Source organism: Limanda limanda, chromosome 5 (genome assembly GCF_963576545.1).
Source record: "Limanda limanda chromosome 5, fLimLim1.1, whole genome shotgun sequence".
In the NCBI taxonomy this organism is placed as follows: domain Eukaryota; kingdom Metazoa; phylum Chordata; class Actinopteri; order Pleuronectiformes; family Pleuronectidae; genus Limanda; species Limanda limanda.
This window is the reverse complement of record NC_083640.1, coordinates 14,461,174-14,467,376: the sequence shown is the minus strand read 5'-3', so window position 1 is coordinate 14,467,376 and position 6,203 is coordinate 14,461,174.

Sequence of the window (6,203 nt, the reverse complement as noted above, 5' to 3'; positions counted from 1 at the left end):
TCACAACATAAGGTATTAAATCATACAGTCAGTGATAATAATCAGGCCACATGTGGCATCGTTTAAACTAGAGTGATAACAAGATTCTTAAATAACCGATTTTGAAATATAATCTGGGTGAAAGTTTTTAATGAGAGAAACTTTCTTCAATAGACAGCTGGGATCAGGCTTCTGTCCTCTGAAGCTTGTGAGAGCAGAGAGTGGGAGGAAGCCGCTGGCTATTTGTTTTTGTTTCATATGTTGAAGGCAGCCCCCAGATTGGATCTGTGTAAGATAACCATATGGGCCCAGAATGATTAAATACATAACTGGGGAGCACAAATAACAACAGAGCATTCTGTCATGAGAAGAAGCATGTTAGTTTACATAACAGATTTGTATAAAACTGTTTTGGTAAGCGTATTGACACCTGAGGATTAAGTGTGAGACATTTGTTTTTGTTATTTCGACATAAACCGTACATACAGCTGCATTTTGATCTATGGTCGATTGCACTATCGTTTTATTAACCATTGAACAATCCGTCCAATAGTTGTTGAAATAGTTGAAATTGGTGCGAAGCAGTCGACCGACATCCTCTGAGCCAGGGGGCTACCTCAGCTATGTCCAAAAAACACATGGGCTGTCAAATCACATGTGGTTTTTTCTGATAAAACCTTACAGTACATTCAAAATAAAATCCTTATTATACAGGTCATTGGTTAATTCAGATTATCGCTTGAACTACACATATTCATAGGGTCTATGATTCATGATTGATTCATAAATTAAAGCCAAAATACATCCAATGAAAAGCAGATGACTTGTATATTTATTGTATTGTATGTTGTGTGTAGAATGGTGAAGACTGATAGATGAGTCTTTATTTGTCCCCTTAAGAAAATGGGTTTGCAGCAATAATCACAGGGAATTTTCAACAAAATCTCACATCAGCAACATTCACACTTACAGTTCACCTTTCAGCAGCTATGGACTGACAGAGAGCAGCTGGATATCCAACATTTTGGGTTTGTTCAAAAATAGTTGAGGAATAATGGACATTTGGGGATTTGTTTGTAGAGGGGGGGGAATTCCACCGTCCAGTTGGGAGCAGTTAAAATGAGGAAAGAGGATTTGTCTCATCACCCACAATGATCCTATTCCTATAAGAGCAGTTTTTCTCCGATGCACTGATTCAGTTTCTCTTGCCTCAAAGTCACCAGCCTGTTTCATGAACAAGTTTAAAACAGCGAATAGAATAACATTGTTATTCAGTTGTAATGGGTTTTATCTAATTGGGTTTTATGGTACTAACATTTATGTTTTGCACTTTTTGTGTGTCACCAAAGAAACCAAACAAAGTCACCAGCCCTGTCAACTCTTGGTGGTTGAAGGAAATAATGAGCAACCCATGTTTGCTGAGTCATCGCTGCGTGTTGTAAGATGTGCCTGTTAGTGCTGGATCCTGTGAGCTGGGTGAGCCAGTGTGGAAGTGAGATATTAAGTGAACGAAGCGCCTGAAGGAGGTCTCTGGTAATGGCTGCACCCATCAGTGGAGAGCTAATTATTTCCGTCTACTGTCTTTCTACCACATCATTTCCTCACCTGTTGGTGGCACCGACGCCCTCGAGCAGGTGACCGGCCTTCACGACCAGAAAGCGCACAGGAGACATGGTCCTGAGGGACATCTATAATCTGAGGTTACGTGCTACAGCTGAAAAACAAGTATAACCATACTGAACTCATTGTGTTCTATTGTAAGGCAGGTTTCCCTCCAACATATAACTTACTTCAGTGGTGTGGGTAAAGCAAGAGCACAGGGACAGATTCATTTGTATAACCTTAGTTTAAAGTTTAATGATGCAGGAACATTCCACAACCAAAGTGACACATCTCACATCGTATTATTACGCCACCGTTACACATCACTCATATTACGTGCATGTAAGGTGCACTGCATTACATAACCCCCAGATCTACATTAAGGAAAACAATATATAATATTTATATAATAAACATTAAATATATTATGTAGAACGGAAAAATAAATGTTATTTTTAAAAAAGCATTGTATTTTACATTATCACCAAGACCAAAGATCAGGCAAAATATCGGCCTGTCTCCTGCACTGTTCCTCAAAAAGTCAATTGTATTGTCCTCATGCACAAACACAAATTATTATTATATTCATAAAGAGTGCACATTATACCCTGCACTGTATTTAATAGACAATCATTCACTAAACTCCATCATCCATTATTCTCTCGGTTAAATGTTTCACATTTTTATGTCCTCTGTGACATTGAAATTCATTCATGCACATTCATGTCGTACGTCAGTGGTGGAACCTCTTATTTAGGAAACACCAGATGAGTAACAGTAATGCCTGCAGCAGAGCTCACAGAGGAGCAGTGAAAAAGAGTGAGGGAGGAAAACTAACAGCTTCATTTTAACTGTAAAGCGCACTGTAAAGTGTTTTCATTGAAGAACCTTTGGACAGCCTGAGGGCAACCAGACACGACCCTCTGTCCTCTGCTCTTGTAGCCAGAGAAAACGAGACATCCCAACCCCTCAAATGGTCTGGTAAAAGCATTTGTCCTTCTGTGGGTGGATCTCGTGTTTTGCAGCGAGCCCTCCATTTAGAGGTGTTCTGGATACTGACAGTTGAGGACAGTTGTGGCTCCCAGTGCAGTTCTCCCTCACTCTGTCATCCATTTCACAGTCCCCCTGATCCCTGCTCTCTGAGCCATCCATACTCCGACAGTGGAAAGAGAGCCACCATCCCTCTCTCTGACTGTCTAATGAGGTCCTCTATCGCTGACACCCAGCTCTGTCACCCAGAACAAAGCCTCTTCTCAGACAGAAAGGCGAGCAGACTGACGGCTCCACAGAGGCAGCAGAGAGGAGAGCCGCTTGGGGAGGAGGCCTGTGCCAGAGGGATTTATTTCCTACCCTGACAGGTTGCTCTTTTTCCAGGTGGGCAGATGGATTTTCTACCTCTAGAAGCACGGCGCCAGCAAGCAGTGAAAAGACAGGGTGTTATTTTAATCGTGTGCGACAGGTCGTCTTTGGAGTGTGCTTCAAGTTAACATGTCAGCTGGTGCGAGGATCACACTGATGCACGTAGCATTCTATTCAGTGACAATACTCCCACACAGTTTAATGAAGAGGCTTATAATTCATGTTACACAATATGATAGCAGAGGCTTTAACTTTTCTAAAAACTACTCAATCCTGATAATAATCCCTATGTGACATGAGGCTGTCAATTGCATCAACACCAATTAGAATTAGTGCTCATCAATAATTCTAACTGCAGACTCATGTAGTTTTATGTGTTTCCACAGCTGAGGGGGTTTCAGTGAGCATATGCCAGATGGGGGTAGAATTAGTCCACAATATGACCAGAGGGCCATTCATTTCAAGCCATCATTTCTCCCTGATCAGTCGTTCATTCTACCATATCCGTCTTTGCCTTTCAATGAAAGCAGAATCTGCACATGCTCGTTGTGAAGGCTCATGTGGAGAAATGGCCGACATGTCACAGCTTTCATGCTTATTTTTGGTGTCAGCAGCTGGACCAAAGCCAGACAACAGAATCCAAGAGAGGAGCAAAACTTTAGGAAGCTGTTATGAGTTTGAGGCTATGTAATATTTTAACGGTACACATTTATCTGTCTACTAACTAGTCAGCATGTTTGGTTGTTTGTGTGTTGAGCCACAACAGGGCCTCTTATAGGATGAAGGAGATCTTACAACTATCATCTAACGTTCATTTTTACTATGAAGGCAAAACTGATGCTCGTTCAGCACCCACTTATTCTTTGAACGCTGAATTTAAGGAAGATAAGCATCCTACCTAATTGATTCCTCACTACTCTTTTTGTGAACAACATACCAGCAAAAATTTGACCTGTTTATCAGTTCTATGCCTCCGCTGTCTGTGGCCTCTGCCAGGTTGCAGGTTATAAGGTCATAATCCTCCATTTTGCTTGTGAGTTGTGGTGTTGAATAACGGCCAGAAAAAAGGAGGGAGTGATGTAAAAGTGATGGAGGGAGTGATGGAGGGAGTGATGGAGGGAGTGATGTGAGAGTGATGTGAGAGTGATGTGAGAGTGATGGAGGGAGTGAGGGAGGAAGTGATGTGAGAGTGATGTGAGAGTGATGGAGGGAGTGATGTGAGAGTGATGTGAGAGTGATGTGAGAGTGATGGAGGGAGTGATGGAGGGAGTGATGGAGGGAGTGATTGAGGGAGTGATGTGAGAGTGATGTGAGAGGGATGTGAGAGTGATGTGAGAAGGATGTGGGAGTGATGTGAGAGTGATGTGAGAGTGATGGAGGGAGTGATGGAGGGAGTGATTGAGGGAGTGATGTGAGAGTGATGTGAGAGTGATGTGAGAGTGATGTGAGAAGGATGTGGGAGTGATGTGGGAGTGATGTGAGAGTAATGTGAGAGTGATGTGAGAGTGATGTGAGAGTGATGTGAGAAGGATGTGGGAGTGATGTGGGAGTGATGTGAGAGTGATGTGAGAGTAATGTGAGAGTGATGTGAGAGTGATGTGAGAGTGATGTGAGAAGGATGTGGGAGTGATGTGGGAGTGATGTGAGAGTGATGTGAGAGTGATGTGAGAGTGATGTGAGAAGGATGTGGGAGTGATGTGAGAGTGATGTGAGAAGGATGTGGGAGTGATGTGGGAGTGATGTGAGAGTGATGTGAGAGTGATGTGAGAGTAATGTGGGTAGATTTCTGCGCAGGATGTGCGCACACTGCCAAACTTACCCATGAGTTCGGACCCAGCTCCTGTGTCCACTGGTGTCCTGGTTCCACCCATGGCAGCGTAGTGGCGTGGGGCTGACTTATCCCTGAGGCCCAGGGAGCGCATTTCTCCGCGGTTCAGAGGTAAATGATGCTGGTCTTCAGAACATGGGCGAGGAAATGAGGCGGACCGCTTTTTACGGCGCTTCTACCTCCGGTGTGTCCCGGGGTTAGAGGATGATGGTGTGACGTTAATATATTGTTTTACATTGCATGTGTCACGTCATGATAATTCAGTCTCTTGTGCCGCCCTCTCTGCATTTTTCACCCTAGGCAACCGCCTATGTCGCCTGTACCAGGAGCCGCCCCGGGCTTTGGCTCACAGCCTCGAATCAGTCCTCATCACCACACAACCATGTTCACAGCTGCTAGTAATTTCTGAACAGGCCCTTTCACTAGATGATGCAAACTCAATTGTAAAGGCTTTTGAAATATACATAAAGGCTGACAAACTGAATACCAAGGGGCACGAAGGACAAGTGTAAAAGAAGTCAAAGATTACAAATTGTTATAAAAACAAGGTAGAGGCTGAGCAGTAAGGTATTAATCTTAATTTTCATTTTTATTGCTTTGAAAAACTGCATGGTGTTCAGATAAATCTTTTCGAGGCCAATAGTGTTGCTGCTGTCTTTACAGGATTATACTGCAATATGACTGTGATATTTGCATAACAGAGCAAGGCTGCCCTCTTCTGTTTGCTCTGCATTCAAATTACAGACGAAGAACAAGTGTTGCAAAGCTGCAGGAGCCAAAATATGCATCATCAAAAGATACTGAGCAATTAACTTTAATTGTACTTTGAAAAAGGTCACTCTAAGGGGTGGTTTGAAGACCAACACTGCAATATAAAGACAACCCTGAGACAACCTGTGCCTTTTTTAAACCTCAGAAATTAAAATGAAACAAGAAAATTCATAGATGGAAACAGAGACAGCTTTCTATTTGATGTGAGGTCGCTGATATAGACTCAGAGTGTGTGACCCTTACACTCTGTGCTGCAGTTGACAGGACCAATATAAAAAAAAATTGTAAAACCGTATGAATGCCAGAATGTTTTTCGATGGATGTTCAGAATGTTATCATATAATTATGAGTACAATTAGAGTACTATTGGACAAAGAATTCATAATCAGGAAAAAGAAAGTTTCTGGAGATATGTGTCAGATTAAGATGTTATATTCTTAAATACAACTGATTTAGTTATTGGCAGATGGACAGACGCCAAACCATTTTTTTTTTCAAATCAAGACATATGTTCATATAAAAAGAAGACCCTTACTATTATGTTTGAGAAATTTTTATGGACTGATGGTACATAACTTTTTATTCTTTCTTTCGTTTCTTTATTCTTTCTTTCTTTTTTGTGAACATGGACCTAAATATAATGACATTGATTCAATTTGAATTG